Source organism: Micropterus dolomieu, linkage group LG01, assembly GCF_021292245.1.
Source record: "Micropterus dolomieu isolate WLL.071019.BEF.003 ecotype Adirondacks linkage group LG01, ASM2129224v1, whole genome shotgun sequence".
In the NCBI taxonomy this organism is placed as follows: Eukaryota; Metazoa; Chordata; class Actinopteri; order Centrarchiformes; family Centrarchidae; genus Micropterus; species Micropterus dolomieu.
The window spans coordinates 46,882,898-46,901,768 of record NC_060150.1 but is presented as its reverse complement, the minus strand read 5'-3'; the positions used below and the strand labels follow the sequence as shown (position 1 = coordinate 46,901,768).

Below are 18,871 nucleotides of genomic sequence, written 5' to 3'. Positions count from 1 at the left end.
ATGCAGTATTTTGCATAACGCTTTCTAGAAGATTTTAAAGTATTTGGGTGGAGTGGTTTAACACTGAATACAGATTAAAGACTGTGCAACAGTTTTAAAGTGGCCTTGTGATCAGACAGGGCTTCACTGAAACTGACAATGAATTTAATGGCTGGATTAACATTGTTGGTTAACTTTCAGAACATTTTTAAAAATGCTTTCAAGAAGTGATGGGAACATGTCCCCAGCGTCTCCAGTGTAAATCACACCTATGCTCAACAATCGACCCAAGAGAAGCCTCAGGAAAAACACCAGATGAGATACCAAACATTTCCTGCATATCTATATGTACATAGCGTTCAATAAAAGGTAAATATGAAGTGTAAAAAAAAAAAATCCATGTCCTTGTCCTGATAAACATAACCTTCTGCATCCACTAAAAAGGAATTTTATTTTGAAAGTAAAATCACAGGAAGTCTCTTTGTTGGTCACTGTTGCTCTCTTCACCAACCTGGAGGATTTGGTCACCGGCTCGCCGCGCCTCCGCACACTCAACCCACCAGCTGCCGTCACTTCAGTTCACATCAGGAGGTAAGGAAAAGATTCACACTCATTTTACTGTTTATCAGCGCGGTGTGTGTCTCACATCACACGCTGTGTGTGCGTTTGGGGATTGAACCCGGTCAGTGTTCACTGAAGTTTGCTCGTGTTGCGGCAGCGCAGGTGCGTAACAGCGTAATTAGTGGTAAATTGACATCGCGCGTAAAGTTTGCGCGTAATTATGTCGCAGTGATGGAAACAACGGCGGTGACGCGGTGTCGTGTGGGTGTGTTTTTGGCTTGTGAAGGCATCCGTCCTCTGCAGTGGTCGGGTACAGCACCCTGGCGTTGTGCGCTGGATTGCAGTGGCCAGATCAGCCATGCGTTACAGTGGGGGGGATCGGTATCAGCTGATGCACGTGGACCACGGAGCAAAACCCGGATCCGGGAACAGGTTCGGGGAGGTTCCCAGATGCCGATGATAACAGGTCAGACCAGTACGGAGGTGTGTGTCACCCTGCTGGCCTGTGACAGCTCGCTTCTTCCTTTTTCACTCCTCGATAGATTACAGATAGACAAAACCACTTCCTCCAAATCAGCAGGTCAATCACACAGCTTCACCCCCCCCCCCCCCCCCCCCCCCCCCCCCCCCGAAACCAACACACAAACAACTTACCAAACCCAGTGTGAGATCTTACAGTCTCTCTGCCTGTATCAGTCCATGAAGTCTTCTTTGCTTTTTCCTCAAGCTTGACTTGTGTTCAGTGTTTCTTCCTTCAATTCTTTGAAAGACTGTTTCTACACTGTCCTTCTACAGTAAGATGCAGGTTTAGATTTCACCTCTAATAGATACAGTTTCATGTCAGATGTGCTTATAATATTTAGTCTGCTCTCACTGATGCAGCGATGTGGACAAAATACATGGAACACCCCAGTTTATGGCTTCGATCAACACCTGTCTCTCAAACAGCCTCAACATAATCTGAACAGTGTAACCGTCATGGTGGGAGGATCTACTGCATTATTATGTTGCAGTGGTTTTAGCTCTAGATGTACCTGCAAACTACTGCAGACTCAGGACGCAGTTATTTCATCTTCACCCAAAAGTTTTTGTCTTTTTTTTTTTTTTAGAGACCTTTCTACTGACTTTAAATTAGGAGATGCCACAAAACGTCGTCCAGGGTGTCTTCCTGAAAACTCTATCGCTTTTTTTAGCCGATGTGGTAATTCACCCACATCCTGACACATCTGGTCACGTGATCAATTTAGTCAGTAACAGCCTAAATTAAACTAACACTTGTTAAATCCTCCTTTCAGGGTTAATGTTTGATTTTAAACGCATGTATTTATTATGAATGGTGTTAGGGGAAGACCACCCTGATGTCAGGGGGAAATACGCATTTCATACTATGTCAGCTTGTGGTTGATAGTGGACTTTCTACAGCTCTGGTGTTAGTGTCTACCAACTCCTGAGGGAAATGTTTGACTCTTTAGCTGTTAAGTGCTCCACTAACAACGCTTCCTTGTATTTTTCCTTGTTTAAGTGTAATCTGTAGCTTCTGCTTGTCGTTGGGAGTTGTAGTCGACCTCTTGCCTTCAGTTTTTGGATCCACAGGCTCGCACCTTCTGACATTTTATCAATAAACCAGATCTTCTTACACAATACTGATGATTTGACGGGGACAGTTTCGTGACCATCCATCTGTCGGTCATCTAACTTGTCTGAGAACATGAACCAGACTTTTACTTCAACGTGCCTGAAATAACTTGCCTCCATCCTGTCATGTCTGTCTGCAGAGAGTGCCTTTAAGTGTTGCAACGCCGCTGCTGCACGACTTGCAGGGTAACAGTGTGGCTGGTTTTGGGGGCACGAGGAGGTGTTTTTTTTTTTTAACCACTGCTACTGTACATGATGGACAGGAAGTCTAGACAGGAAGTCTGAGGAAAGAGAGAATAAGAAGGAGGAAAGTTTTCATTTCCGCTCAGATCTCAGATCTTTTCTCTTAGTAGTTTTGTGTGTGAACAGGTGGGCGTGTTTCAAGTGTGTGTGTGTGTGTGTGTGCCAATTTTGTTTTAAATCATTAAATAGTGCAGGTTTGACTTGTTTGCTTACTCCCATACAGACTGACGGGCACCTGGGAGACGTTTGCCTTCTGCCTTTCTGTTTTTCTAAACCTAAGCCAGCTGGAAGGCTTTCTGGCAGAGAGGCTTTCTGGAAAACTTCTCCCATGAGCTTGGCTTTGCTCAAGTATTGTTGTGCACAGGTGGATACTGTGAGTGTTTGATAATATATTCATGTAATGGCTCTTCCAGCAAACAGTCCACAGCATGGGAGTGCTTAATTGACTTTGTGGGTGTGTGTGTGTGCTTTTGTAGCCCACGCACACACACAGATAGGGGAAGTAGAGCTCCAGGAGCAGCGGGCGCGGTGGGAGAGGTCCAGACTTTAATCAGGATTGTCAGCAGTGAAATGCCACAACACAAACATGCCACAACTGACAATTAAACCCAGCAACAGCAGCTGAAACCTGGGCTCAAGTAACGCGTCATTAAATGTCTCAAACAATTGACCCTTCGCTAAGCCACGCCCCGAATACACAGCTGGCCAATCACAGCGCAGTATAGGACTCTCTCTAACTGAGGTCCAACACTTTCTTGGTTGCGCTCCGTTGACTCTAATGCTGAAAGGAGTCGTTCTGTAGCTATCTTTTGCTGTATTTTTCCAAGAGAAGGTCAAACGCTGTTCATGGGGCACTTTTAATAATTACAGTTGCTACCCAGCGAGTTTTCCATAACCTAAAACAAATCCAGAAAAATGTCGTCTGTAGATTGTTCCTAATGTAATGTTAGTTAGCTAAATTCCTACTGACGTTCTAAAGCTCTACTGTTCTGTTTCTTAATGATTGTAATAGTGTACAGTGTTGATCCTTAATATCGTTGTCCTCTTTCTCCGTATTCAATAATAATACGGTGGTTCACTTTTACTCGGTGATCTTTTATTTTTTTCACATCAGTTTGACAGCCTGAATAAAACCTTCAAATGCAACTGCAAAACTGTCTGCTTCTTTCTGTGATCGCTTTTTCCAACAATTAGACACTATTTCTCCGGGGAGTGCAGTAATAAACAGTGGCAGCGCCGTGCTAGAAGTCCGACAGTTTGTCGTGCTTAGCAACAGCAACTAAGGGGGGCGTGGCTTAGCGAAGGGTCAGTTAAAGTGTAGAAGTTGGAGAAGCCTCTTCCGTGTGATTCCTTTGCCAATATGCATGGATGTGATTATTGTCTACATGGCCAAAAATATGACACCTGAACTTTACACAGGTACATGTGATGGTGCTGCAGCATGTCAGGTGCTCCCCCCTCTCTGCTTACTGAGAGAGATTAAGTTAGTTTGTCACTTAGTACAGGACGTGGCCAAATATATATGTGAAGACAGTCCGCCAGTAAAGGCCTGACTCACAGTCTGCATTCCAGTTCATCCCGAAGGTGCTGGATGGGGTTGAGGTCAGGACTCAAACAACAAACTGGGAGAACCATTTCTTTAAGGAGCTGCTTTGTGCACGGGGGCACCGCTGTCTTAAATATATTAGCATTAAGATTTTCCTTCTTTGGAATTACGAGGTACGGACCAGGACAGGTGCGTCCACATACGTTTGACTGTTTCGTTAAAATACCTGCGTTGTCATATTTGTGTTGGTACAGCTGTAGTCTGAAGACGATTTCACCCGTACACCCCGAAAGTGAGGTGTCTATAAATTCAGTTATATCATGTGTTGTCTTAGCTGAAACATGTTGATTCTCAGTCTTTGAATTTAATTTCAAAACATCTTTTAAAGTAACTTCAAAATCATTAGAAGCTGCAACAACAACAACATGTGGGTGGCTTTGGACCGAGAGGGGAAATGACACGATTAATATATTAAATATAAACGTGGTGCAAGATAGAAATTTCATATTTCTGCAACTTCTCCAAATGCTGCTGAAATGTAATAATAGAGGAGGAAAAAAAGCAGACTCTCTCAGAGTGGTACACAAACACAAAGTGACTGTGGATCAGGGGCTGGAGAGATTATTGTGTAACCGAAAGGTCACAGGTTTGATCTCCCTGCAGCGGCCTGTCGAGTTGAATTAGCTCTCAGTAACACGCCGAAGCCTTTCCTGCCGGATAAAAGCATCTCTCACTTATCTTCATGTTGGGATCTGAAGTGACTGCGGTTACATGAGCCAATTATTTCTTTCTTTTTTTTTTTTTGCCTTTCAGATGAAATAAATTGCCGTGAAAGTATTTACAGAATGCGGTCATTGAGTTAAATGTCAGGATAACAAGGATGTTTAGACAGTTTATCCAGCACTCCACCATGAGCAAACTTTTTTTATCAGTGCCTCTGTCAATAGTCACAAGCACTGAATAACAGGACATTAGGGAGTGCTGGTCAGATCATCACTGTGGTTGTTTTTATAGGTTGATCTGATGGAAGACATTGATCCTCAACAACTTGTAATTGGCTCTTATGCAGTGTTTTCTAGTTTATTTAGCTGTTTCTGTGCAGAAGACATGATGGTGGAGATATGAAATTCATTCCAGTGATCTTAAAAGGCAGTATGTTACAGGATACACATCTCTCTCTGTCTCTGCATGCTGTGCTCTGTGTCTTTGTATCTCTGCAGACTTTATGTTAATCTGACAGCGTTCAGTTCAGACGCTGTGTCGTACATTTCAGGTCCAACCTGTAAGATTGCTGTCAGGGGCTGCTGGGTATGATAAAAAATCATAGAAATGTCCAGTATTGCAATGAAGCAGTCGTGCTCATTGCTTTGTAACTCTGCTCTCAATGTCCTAATACCATCATTTATTCTCATGCAGATGGGGCGTTTTGTCCAGACTGGGAAATTGTTAGTGGAACAAAATGCAATTTCAATGTGAATTTCAGCTTCTTGTGTTTGTGATATTTCAGTAACCCGTGAGCTTCCTCCTGTTTCTTATAATGGTGATTTGGTTTGTTGTGGGAGTGTCCACTGAATGCCTAAAATGTCTCAGTAAATTGAGGTCACATACACAGTCTGTTGTTCTGCTGGATTGGCTGCTAAAAGTCATGAGTCAGGAGATTACGATCGACTGATGAAAAACAAGATGCTCTGCACAAGACAAGAGTCTTAACGTCCCATAAAGACAGAAACGCTCAGCGATGTATCACTGAAAGGATCTTGGTTACCTGACCAGCCTTGACCCACACAGACACACACACACACACACACACACACACACACACACACACACACACACACACTCATGATTACACACATTTACAGTGCAAGAAAGAGGAAGTGTGTTGCAACCTGCCAGTCACATGCTGCTGGATAATGTCAGTCTGTATTCATCAAACTGTCCAATGTTGCTAAAAATGACATGACACCACATCTGCCAACACTCTTTCCCATCTCCCGGTGGCCTTTTGTTTCTCCTGCCTTGTCAAAATGTCAGGGCAGGACGGCTGTCCACCTTAAAAATCTAAATACACCTGCGAATGTATGCAGAGTTGGACTGAACAGTTTGAACTAACCCATTTCGGTCTCAGAAACTCCTTTATTTTGAAACCTAAATGTTGCCAGGTATGAGACGCCAATCAGGAAGTTCTTCCAGGAAGGGACGAATTATGAAACAACGGGTCCCTGGGTACAAACTGTCAAAGGCTCCACCCCTCCTACACAGGAACAAGACTGCCAGACGAAAAAGAGACAAAACGCTTCAGCTGAACTTCAGTTTTGAGTCCATCCATCGTCAACCGCTTATCCTGCATAAAGGGTCGCGGGGGGGCCTGGAGCCAATCCCAGCTGACATTGGGCAAAGGGCAGGGTACACCCTGGACAGGTCGCCCGTCCATCGCAGGTCCACACATAGACAAACAACCACTCATATACACACCTAAGGACAATTTAGGGTCACCAATCAACCTAGTTCGCATGTCTTTGGATGGTGGGAGGAAGCCGGAGCACCCGGAGAGAACCCATGCAGACACAGGGAGAACATGCAAACTCCACACAGAAAGGCCGGATAGTACAGCACACGGTACACAATATAGGAAACCATGGAAGGATGCAGGTTCTTTTTTTGTTTGTTTTTTTCCTCACAGCAGAGCTGCTGGTCAGGAAATGGTAAGGACGTCTTACTGTGGCCTCAGTATGTTCAGCTGTACTGTGAAGAAACGGCAAGACATTTAAGGGTCTACAGTCGTGCTCATACTAACATGCTGATGTTGAGCAGGTACAATGTTTACCATGATCACCGCCTTAGTTTAGCTTGTTAGCATGCTAACTATTTGGTGTTTTGCACTAAAACACAAAGTACGGCTGGGACTGCTGGGAATGTCATTAGTTTTGGACACTTTACCACCGGACTCTCTCGCGCCTCATCTGTAACTGCTTACTGTAACTCCTTAATGTAATTTTTTTAATGCCAAAGTACACAATATTCACCATCCACTGATTACTAATACCTCTCACAGTCTTTTTCAGTTATGTCGCCGCCTCTTTCTCTGCCATTTACATATTTCTCGCTTCCCTCTGTTGCTGAAATATTGGACAATATTAGAAATTCGAAACCAACTACTTGTCAGCTTCACCCTCCTCCTACCATCTTAGTAAAAGCCTGCTCACCTAAAACCTGCTAAAATCCACTGCAATAACTCCTATACTTAAGAAAGCTGGTGCAGACCCCAACAATTTCACCAACTTCTTTCTAACCTACCTATTCTTTCTAAAATCCTTGAAAAAACAGTTGCATATCAGGTCCAATTCCAATCTGGTTTCCGTCCCTGCCATAGCACAGAAACAGCTCTGGTAAAAATCCCCAAGGATTTTCTCATGGCAGCTGATTCCGGACTACTAACTATTCTCATCGTCCTTGATGTGCAGCCTTTGACAACATCTCTCATAACATCCTCCTTGACAGATTAGTCTCTGATACACCCTTGGACTGGTTTAAATCAAGTTTCTCTGGCCGCACGCAGTTAATCCAACTCAAACATTTCAAATCAGTGCTGTCCCCTGTCACTACCAGTGTTACCCAGGGCTCTGTCCTGGGGCCCCTTCTGTTCATCATCTATCTGCTTCCTCTTGGCCACATATAAAATTTAACATCCATTTCCACTGCTATGCAGATGACACCCAGCTCTACCTGTCCACCAAACCAACCACATCTCTCCCACCCACCTCCCTCTCAGAAATAAAATCCTGGTTCTCTTGCAACTTCCTCAAATCCACTTTGACTAAATCTGACAGTTTTTCTCTTACCATTGACAACTCCAGTGTCCCCCTCCCCTCAGGTCAGGTCTTGGTGTGATTCACAACCCCGCTCCTCGGTACCTCACTGACCTCCTTCATATTAACCCACCCACCTGTACTCTTAGGTCTTCTTCTTCTGTTCACCTCACTGCTCCTCCTGCTCGTTTGACCACCATGTAGGTCAGAGCCTTCAGCCGCTCTGCCCCTCGTCTCTCGAACTCTCTTCCAATCAGACATCCGCAACACTGACTCGCTTTCCATTTTTAAATCCTGCCTGAAAACACATCTTTTTTAAACTGGCATGTCCCATGTGACCACTCTTTCTCAATCTTGCGCTGTAAATATAGTTGTTAATTTAAAGGGATAGTTTGTTTTTTTTGTATGAGGTACTTATCCACAGCCAATGTATTACTGCAGTATATGGTTCAACGCATCCTCAGTTTGAAGAAACAGACAGAAGGACCAGCACAGAGGCAAAGCAACTGATCGTTGTGGACAAGATCAGCAGCAAAACTTATTTTAGCCACCCGAAAGAAGGCCCACTGGAAAAAAAATCTAGAACAGTTTAAGTGTTACGCTTTTTAATATTTTCAGCCCCCCTTCTCAGACAACCCTATTGCATAATGCGCACAGTATTATGCTGCAGATTGTTTGTAATTTGGTACTAATTATAGTAAAACAAAGTTCTTTTAAGAAACTGTCTGTGAAATGATTAGCAGTTTCTTTGGCAGAAACTCGATGTTAAAGATCAGGATCATTTCAACAAGAAATACTAGCAGTAATGCAATAGTTTTACATGCGCGCACACACACACCTATGAAACAGAAGACTGAGCTCTTTGTTTGAGCTGCACAATGAGCCCAGGAGCAAACAAACCTAAAATATAAACCATATTAAAACGTGGACTTTCCCTGATGAGGCAAACAAAAGTTGGACGCAGTCAAGGTGTTTATTGTTCATGCAGTGACTGGGATCAGTCATTAACTCAAGCACAGATTCTGAAGGACAGTTTCGACATTTACTTTTGTTCATTTTTCGGAGTCTTTCTAGTTTTCCTCCTCCACATTTTAAAGACAAATCATTATAGATGTGTACAGTGAAGTGCAGGAAACTAAAGAACTGGGTAGACACGTTAGTAAATATAAAGACAATGATGCAAAACAAAACAAAAATCACAATTTAAAGACAGAATAAGGAAATAGAATAATTTCAGATTAGTCAATTATTGGTATATAATTAAACACCACATATTTATATCTCACCTATCTGTCTGTACAGATAATTTTGGTTTCATTTGGTTGTCAGATGTCCATGAGATTCCTGCACCCGCCCCTAAAACAATGGAGGGAAGTTAAACCAGAACCGTCTGCATGACAGGACGGCACTACAAGTAAACAGGGCTGGATTGACCTTCTGGTCCTTTGTTTACCTCCAGTTCTTGCCTGAATATCTAATAATCAGTCTTTCTGTGCTGGAACTCTAACTGGCTCCAGATTTGACATGTGGTAATCTGATTAAACACAAATTAATTTAGACATCTGCAATCTGAATGGTTTTAAAAGTAGATTTTGACACAAGAAGAAAGGCAGAAGAATAGAAGGAATGTTTTTTGAAAAGTTGGAGAGGTTCAGTCCTTCTCCCCACTCAATTTTTTTTAAAGTCACTTTAGATAATAAAGCCACCAGGTCTTTATCATATCAGTATTGTGCCTTAGTGGTGCATATACAACACATTTCCAGCTTTGCAGCTTCTGAAATGACAGTAAACTGAATATATTTTGTTTGTGGACAAAACAAGACATTTGAGGACGTCATCTTGGACTTTGGGAAACACTGAGATTTTTCACCCTTTTCTGACATTTTATCGACCAAACAAATAATCGATTCATTGGGAAAATAATAGTCAAATTAGTCAGCAATAAAAATAATTGTTAGTTGCAGCTTAATACCGACACTTTCTGAACCCGGAGCTTCTTGGGTTGAGTTGCCCGCTTCCCTGCGTGGTAATCCAGCGGTGTTCAGAATAACAGTATGTATTTTACAGTAAATGGTTCATGCAGTTGAGAGAGCTGAGCACTAGGTGACAGTGTCACACAGTGTCTTTACGGCAGCTGTGTTCAGTTAACTGTCATTACTCACCAACCAGCACACCACTTTGAATTTTCTACTGTCTGGTCAAGACATTAAGGTGTTTAGGGGATTTCAGCGGCTGTTTAATCATTGTGTGATCATGACTCAGCTTCTTCTTCAGGTGTGTGATTTCCTCTGAGTCATGTTGACTCTAGCTTCCTGCCATCCTGCAGCAGGAGCACAGTCCCTACTCATGTGTTGGGATGAAAACCTGTTTGTTCTGGAGGTAAATCACCTCACACGGTCATTGTTTAACACAATGAAGAGGCTGTTTTGGAGGAAAAGTGACACCAGACACACTATATAAAAGGAAAGTTTATAGTGTGGTTTGAGCTTCCAAACTTTAAATATAATGAATTAAATTTCATGGACAAAGTAAAGCAGAGGAAAGCAGTTGCTCTCTGCTAAACAAAATAACCGGGCATTGTAATATTAGCCAAGGACAGTCATTAAGATGCCAGCTGAGAATAATGGTGGAGCTGCATAATGAGCAGCCTGACAAAGACGAGCTGAAGCGAAGTATTGATCAGGAGCAGGAAATGGATGCTGTAGAGGAGTTATTCTGCTTTCAGTGTCTGCGGCGGCTTAGTTCGGCTGTACTTTGAGTGCATGCACTTTTTATTACACCACATGTAGTCTTTCTCATGTAATCTTGTGTGTTTTGTGAAGTTCATGTATTCATTTACTGCAGTGTCAGTGTCATGTGCGCCTCTTGGGAATTGTTTGTCACGTACTTGAACTCTCCTTTTAACAGAAGAAATTTTTTTTTAGGGCTTTGCAGGTTGTACATGAGCAATCAAAACTACTACTACTAGTACAGTAACTTTATTATTGTAAGAGGCTGGAAGGTTTTCTCTCGGTGATAAAGTATCTAATTTCCTGTGAATTTCCTTTTTGTCTGAGGCACCTCTGGGCGCAAGTGTTTCAAGATGTTTAAACTGAGTACAGCCTAAAGTTGAGCATTTCATTAATAAAAGTCTCATTTGTTTAGTGCTGAAACACGTCCCTATCAGGATGGCTTGTAATAACTTTGGTGACCCCTGAACGTTTCAAATAGTGCCCTCATCAGGTCAAAATGTCTTTATCACCAACGACCTTCCCATCAGCCTCAGCTGCACTTTGTGTTTAGTGGTAGTTAGCTAATGTTAGCATGCTGACACGCTAAGCTAATATGGTGAACATGGTAAACATTAAACCTGGTAAACATCAACATGTTAGAATACTGATGTAAATGTTTAGCTGGAGCCCAGGAGGATTCAAGGTTGTACAATCTTTGGCAAAATAGCACATTTGTGCACCTCCATTAAAACCTCAACAAGTTGTGGAGCGCTTCATGGTTTTGGGTGGATGCACAGAAGAGAGAGAATATGACATAATAAGCATACACAGTGCATGAATGAGTAATTTTAGGGAATGTATTTTGAGGGCAGGAGCTACTCTAACCTACCAGACTCCATGAAGAAATGTTGAAATTTAGGTCGACATCGTGTTTGATTTAATCATTGCTACCCACTGGTTCCCCCTTGAGCTGGGATTGTGAAAGATTTCTGTGTATATGTGTGTGTGTGTTTGCTGCAGTGCTGTGTGTCTGAATATTTTAGCCCTCCTCAGGAATGTCAACAATGAGTCATGGTGGCTTGCTAGTCTCGGGGTGGGGAGCCGCTCAGTCCTCCAGCTTCACGCACAAAAAATTTGTACTGGTTCAGCCAGTTTCCAAAAATGTTCACTCACAGAAATGTTCAACCTGCGCAGGTTCATGAACTTGAAGCCCTTTCAAGAAATAGGTTTCTATTTTTGGAAGTTTGACTAATTGCTTTCTTAGAATTAGATAAGAAGATTGATACCACTTAAATTTTGGTATGCTAAATACGAAGCTACAGTCCACACCCAGACAATAGTTCCAGCACAAGACTCCCTGTAAAACCACAACATTTTTTTTGTTTTTGCATGGATTAAACAAACGAGATGTAATGTGTTAGTGAGCTTTTGTTACTTCAGACAAAGCCAGGCTAGTTTTTTCCCTCTATTTTCAGTATTTGTGCTAAGCTAAGCTAAATGTCGCTTGCTGTGGCTTCATATTTATGTTATATTTACCCAAAATGTTGATGTAAGTAAAGTTGATGCTTCACAATAAAATGCAACACAACTAAGTGAAATATAAAAACATAAAACCTTTGTCTAACTAAAAGCCTGTTTGAACAGCAGAGTCTTCAGTTGCTTTTTAAAAGGAATCGACAGAATTCACGAAATGAAGGGAAAAGGGAGACAATGAATTCCACTTTGCGTGTGTGAATATATTCTTTTAGTAGTTGAGAACAAACTTTATCATATATATATATATATTAGTTATAGTAGATCTGCCAAAATCTATTCTCAGTAGTTAAAATGTCGTGTTAATTTCTTGCTAAGGCGTTGTGACGGAAATCGAATCAGGACTGCAACAAACAGTTTATTTTCTCGATAAATCATTTCAGGAAACGGTGAACAAGGCCCGTACATTTTCCCACAGTCACATCTTCAGATTTGTTTTAATGTCTGACAAACAGTGGGAAACCCAAATATATATTCAGGTTTCATGTCACACAGCTAGAACAATTAATCAAGAACACGGTTTGGATTTGGTCTTGAAGTGGCCCCTTTAATTCAGACAGGTGACTCAAACAGGACCCCCCCCCCCCCCCTCCTCTCCTCTCATTGGCCGTCTTTGGGCTCTTGAATGCCCCTCAGGCCAATCGTGCCTCTTCCCTCCCCTCTGCGTACCGCCCGGCTGAATCTTTCCTACCTCTGCCTGCATTGCTGCTGCACTCTGCTCTCAACCTCCCAGACTGTCACGGCTCTGTGAGTGTGTGTGTGTGTGGATGTGAGTGAGTGTGTGTGTGTGTGTGTGTGTGAGTGTGTTGCAAAAAGAGGGGGGAGAGTGTGTGAGGAGATTTAAAGAGGGACTAGAGAGGAGAGACAGTGCAGGGGAGGAGAGCAGTGGCCTTTTGTTTCCTGACACAGAGGCAGTTTAGGCAAGTGAAGACATGTTGAAGATGATGACGGGCTGCCCTCAGCCTCCGCGGGCTCAGGTCAGTGGATGCCGTCACTGTGAGGTGTGTGTGTGTGTGTGTGTGTGGTTGTGTGTGGGGGTACAAGAAAGGGAAATTCATGCTCCTCCTGCTATTGTATTAAACCGTGTTCTCAGCATGTTGGTGGTTTCCTGTTTACAGGCTCGCTCAGTGTGTGTGTGCTGCAAGAAACTGTTATTTTAATTATAAATAAAGTTATTATGTATTTAGTCTTTTAGACTGTGGGCATTTTTCAGGCAGATAGATATTGATAACATCTAACATAACCATTTTTGATAAGGATCAGGTCACTTTCACTTATTCAAATGTTTAACGCTGTGTAAGTTGAGTTTTAAAGTGCAACAAGTTGAGTGTTAGACTCACTCGTAAACATGTTTACCTTGTCCTTGCTGAATAGATACATGCCGTCACAAGATCTCAGAGGCCAAATGCGACATCTTCAAATGGCTTATTTTGTTTTACGACCGGTCAGGAAACCCAAATGAGTGAATTTACAGGGATTATTTTGGGTCATCGCTGCATGGGGACATTGCTCATGGTGTTTGACCAGAGGCAGAAGAGTTCACACCTCCATTTTGTTTGAAGGTTACTGCCCTATTTTGTGGCGTTTTATAGAGTCTAAAAAGTGTGTTAAAGGACTGGGTGTAGTGCCAAAATGCTCCACAGAAAAATGTCTCTGTGTGCTTTTCTTTTGACATCATGTTTTGGTCTTGTTGTTTGGTGCATCACTTATGATTGGCCTTTTATTTATTACCTGATCAAGAGTATACACATTTAGTGGCCAGGTGTGTTTGTCTTTCACACATGCACATAACAGATTTATTAATTAGGACCTCGGATTCACCACCCTGCATTGTCCCTGTATTTTCCATGCAGTTAAATGACCGTGATGAGATGCACAGGATAAGTGGAGTGTGGATGATATTCAGCACGTTTTCAGTATCTTCTGTGTTGTGACCTGTCTGACTCGTGTCTCTGTTTATATGTCACTGTGCATCGGCTGCCAAACTAGTTTCCCCCCCGGGCATTGGTACAGTTAACTGATCTAATTTAAGAAGTCACTGATTGCTGATGATTTGCAGAAGCATAAGAGTGTGTTTCAGTCTGAGAGAGAGAGAGAGAGAGAAAATGAGAAGTTAAAGAAGTTTTTTTGTGAATCAGCCTGATTGCATGGCGGTTTTGTGTGTGTGTGTGTGTGTGTGTGTGTGTGTGATGGCTCAACAGCCTGCCACCTGGCTGGCGAGTGATGCGGGGGGTGGTGATGGCCAACACTGTACCCTATTAACGTGAGTGCTCACTGGGCTCAGACACACACAATAATGCACAGACACAAGCCAACCACTGCCTGCATTAATCATCTTAAAATATTTTTTTTGCTATTTCCAAGGTCAATAATGAAAGTTGAAGCTCAATTTCCTCTTATGATTTCAGTCACATATATTTAACCCGGGTCATGAACTCAGAAAATATCCTTTTTAAATAGAAAGGATTTATCTTGAAAGCCCCATTAATCTATATTTTTACATTAACATTAAATCAAATGTCTCTGTGTAATGTGAATGAGGTCAGTTGTGGTCCTGAACCCACAGAGAGTCCTCACCAGCTCTGCAGAGATATTTAGCCTGTTTTAGGACATTGTTTTGCTTTTGAGGCACATTTGCCGTCTGGTTCAGTCTCCATCTTTCCATTAGCAGCTGTTTTTGTCAAACAAGCTCTGATAAACCCGCTGTACACGACCTGTTGGAGATGAGCTGATGAAGAAATGGGAACGTTTAGCTCCCGGCAAGTCGGTCAGAACTGAAGAAGCCTCTTAGATGAAGATACTCGAAGACTCTCATCTAAGTCCAGTTGCCCTTGATTTTAACCTTCTTAGGATACAGAGACAGATATAGAGGTTAAATATTAGCATTCATTAGGTGATCATGTTACTCTGTGTTTGCTGGATGTGCTAACAGAGAAGTATTTGCTTACACATTTGTGTCCCTGCAAACGGCTGAAAATCTAATCATTCGGCTTTAAAGGTTACTGTGGGGGTTTTCAAACCACGAGTAGTACTATGGAGAAAAGTGAAATGAGTGAGTCCCTGTTTTGTTTGTCATGCACACATAAGGAAATGCACAAGCATGTTGGTGAAGCTATACATATTTCTGTTAATAGCTTCATTTAGTCCGCTGACTGACAATTGTTGGCTATAATGTGCCGAGAAGAAGCCAAAAAGAAGACTGCTTCCAATTAAACATGGATATACAACATTTTAATTTGTAAGTGTTTTATGTGGAAGGATGTTCCACATGTTTAGTAGCCTTCAGGGATACACAGAACGCTGTTTGGTGAGTAATTGAAAGTGAACAGAACGTTTGTTTTCAAGAAAACACCAAACGGCACCTTCAATCTTAAAGAATGCCGTTGAGTCAGTTTTTGATGGACAAATATCCTCAAAGTAAAACAACAATTGCAAACTAGTCAATGAAGTTTAGTTTTTTTCTGTTGAGGAAAATTATAATTATTATACAGTTCTCTCATAATTATTGTATATCATGATTAATATTGTCATACAATATCCTGGTCAACGTGATATCTTATTCTCGTTTGTTATTGAATAAGTTTAATTCATTTGTTACCAAAATGTGTCCCAGTGTCTGATTTTAAATATTTAATGAGGTGGGGGGTTTTTTAAATTAGAGGATTTTCAGTGTCAGTGTAATCTCTGTGGTAAAACCGCTCAGTTCTTCTAATTCTTTTTGTTTCCAAATCTAGTTCAAATGTGAAGGGAGTGAATAACAGGGTCAGGTTTGTATTTCTTTTTATGGCTGATAACGTTATTCCGTCACAGACAAAAGACATAAGAGTTTATGTTACAGTAAGCATACATGCTTGTATCATTTCAGTTTTGTGCTCAGGGTGCAGTTATTTGGCTGATTCTTTGGCTTTTTTCCCTCATTTACTTTTACTCCAGCTGGTCTAATGCTATTTTTCAATTCCCCGCATCACCGGTTCCACCAGAAGCTGCTGTTATGCAGACACACCTCAGAGGCACTTTCACCCACATCTCACAGTTTCAATACAACAGTGGCAAAACAAACAGAGACCCTATGGTTTCTTAATGCTGAGGATGGTTTGCATACTAGAGGCTACGTGCACTGTGTACAGTAGTAAAAGTTTGCATGTAATTTGTTTGAGTTTGCGCTGATAAACATTAACTGAATGTGAGTTTTTTTCACAACAGTACACATAAAGGTGAGGCAAAATTATTTACTGTGTGTGTGTATGTAAAATATATATATATATATATATATATATATATATAAAAAATTACATTTGTTGTCGTTCACAGGTGCCTACAATGTGCCATAAGATGAATGTACCTTTTAGAAAATAAGAAAAACTAAATTGTGAAACATAAATGTTTTCTGACTATTCTTTAATTCTTTATTCTTTTTTGTAAAAAACTGTACTTTTACCTCTTCTGAATTCTAAAAAAATGATTCTAATGAAATAATCTGAGAGGTGAAATCCCCCTCAGATTGAACTGCTCACAATTTATAAATGCAATCAATGATGAGCAGCTTCGAGGAGACATTACTTAATATTAAGGGGTCACAGACAAATATGACCGTAGCAACAGAAAAGAACCGCCCAGAAACCGCCCAGAAAAGTTAATCATTTTTCAAATAATTCTTCATTTAAAAGCAGGGCTGTATCCCAGACTCAATCTACGTTGGAGACACTAATTTATAATTTATGGAGAGATTTAATGTCCTACGATGGTCTCTGTGTCATGGGGGGGCACGCATAGTAGTATCTAAGTGAAGGAGGGCTCATTACATTATGCATATAACATTATTTTTTACCGGAAAGGGTTTGCAGTATCTCTGCCAGAAGGGAATCATAGTTTTGACTTTGTTGCGTTTAAGCTAAGTGCTGAAAGGAGACAAACTGGTCCAAGCTGGGTGGTCCCTGTTGAGCACTTCAATTTTAATTATAATATGTGGATTGTGCTAAATAGAGCATTTGATGTTCTATCAGCCGTGTTTCTATTGTAAACAAAAATTTTTGATTTTGAAGGTCGTTTGGTGTACAGGTGGTTTTACCCAGAAGAGGCAAGTGTTGCAGATGAATTTGTTTATATTACTGTTTAAAGTCCAGCCACGAGGGAGCACTGTTTGTTTATAAGAACTTCCGGGTAGAAAACCCCTGCTCCACATTACAGTTTAATGGCATCAGGTTATTGTTTTTTTTTCATAATGTTTATACATCCATATTTTATATGTTGTATCTCAGGCATTCAATCACAGTTACACCACCATAAAATTAGTTTGTATGCCGATGACGTCCTGTTATACATTAGAAGTCTGTCACCTGATCATTAATTATAAAAAGGCTTCTGGTTACTCCATCAACTTGGTAAAATCGGAGATTCTGCCTATAACCAAATTCAGCTGGGATCCTGGGGCTGGGAATCCCCTCTTCTCACTCAATTCTAGAAAAACCTCGCAGCCTCCCTGGAAAAACATCACATCCGATTAATTCACCTGGTCCCCCTGTTTGATAATAATAATACTGTCACTAATGTTAAATGCTAAAAAATCTGTAGCAGCTCTTATGTGTAACCTAACCGCCCTTTAAACTACAATTTTATATACTTTTAGAAAACTTTCCCTCTAATTTTGCTTTATTTGCTTGTAGCTTTTTAAAATAGCAGGCAGCGGTTCAGTGTATTGCTCAAGAGCACTTTTACAGAACTCGTGGCTGCTGATGGACACTTGTTGGTCTCTGTGGGGTTCAGACCAGTTGATTTCCTGGAAATGGGACAGTCTCCCTGTCTGCTGTGGTTGGTGGCGGTGTCGCCCGGAGGAGGAAGTGAAAACAAACAGACCAGAGTTTAACGCTGCAGAATTTTATACAGTGCACAGATTTGAATAAACGTAAATGTCCAGAGATATTTGCTTCTCATTATTTAAACTATGGTATCAATTTATGTTTTGTGAGTATTGTGAAGTTGTGGCAGTTGTGGCTGTGGCGATGTGTTTCTCATTATGTTGGAGCTGGCTGGGCTAGTTTAGATGTGGTTGCAGGTTGTAGAGGAAGAGCAGAAATACAGTCAGATCTATATTATAACTGCTTAGCGTTCAAAAATGGCGCTACAGGGCTTCCTCCAGTGCTTTGAACTATGACACTACGGGGCTTCCCAGTGTATTACAAACTGACGGCAAACGGTCTTGAACATGCGTCCATATGTGACGTCTTACACACCTATTCTGAGATATCAGCCACAAGCAAAACTTGTATGAATCGATTGATCTCTAAGATAAATGCATTTCTTTTCAAATTATCAGCTCTGTTAAAACTCAGCGCTTTAAATAAAGAAAAATTTTTTCAAAATCAAATAAACAGCAAAGGCAACTACATTTTAAACGTGCTGTTTTTGAATGAAACCTAGGGATGACACACTGCAGCACATTTTGTCTCCATCTTCAAACCAAAAAACTGAGGTCGGATGATTCGGTCATAATTTAACTCCACTGTTTTTATTCAAATGTGAAATCTGCCCCACTACCAGCTGAGTTACCATGAAACTTTTCAAGCACCTGTAGCAGCTCGTTTCTGAGGCTCACAGATCATTTTACTGCATAATTAATGATATCTGACATGATTAATTGTTTTCTGGGAGTTTAGGAGTAAACATCCAGGTGTCATCAATGTCTCTGTTTCACCTACACACAGCGTTTCTCATCACATTCATGTTTCTGGGTCCGTTTATGCGAAAATCCCTCCCTTCAATCCTCATTCATGACACCGTTTGAACTGCTTTTTTTCCCTCGCTCTCCACACACACACACACACACACACACACACACACACACACACCTACACACC

General features: G+C 41.4%; 1 protein-coding gene across 1 annotated transcript in view; it reads left to right on the top strand.

Moving 5' to 3' along the window:
- Window positions 1-500: 500 nt before the first annotated feature.
- Window positions 501-18,871, top strand: part of LOC123984118 (phospholipase D1-like) — a 39,187-nt gene continuing 20,816 nt past the window's right edge. Inside the window, exon 1 of the mRNA XM_046070847.1 lies at window positions 501-570. The gene's annotated coding sequence lies outside the window, so the exon portion shown is untranslated. The remainder of the gene's footprint in view (window positions 571-18,871) is intronic.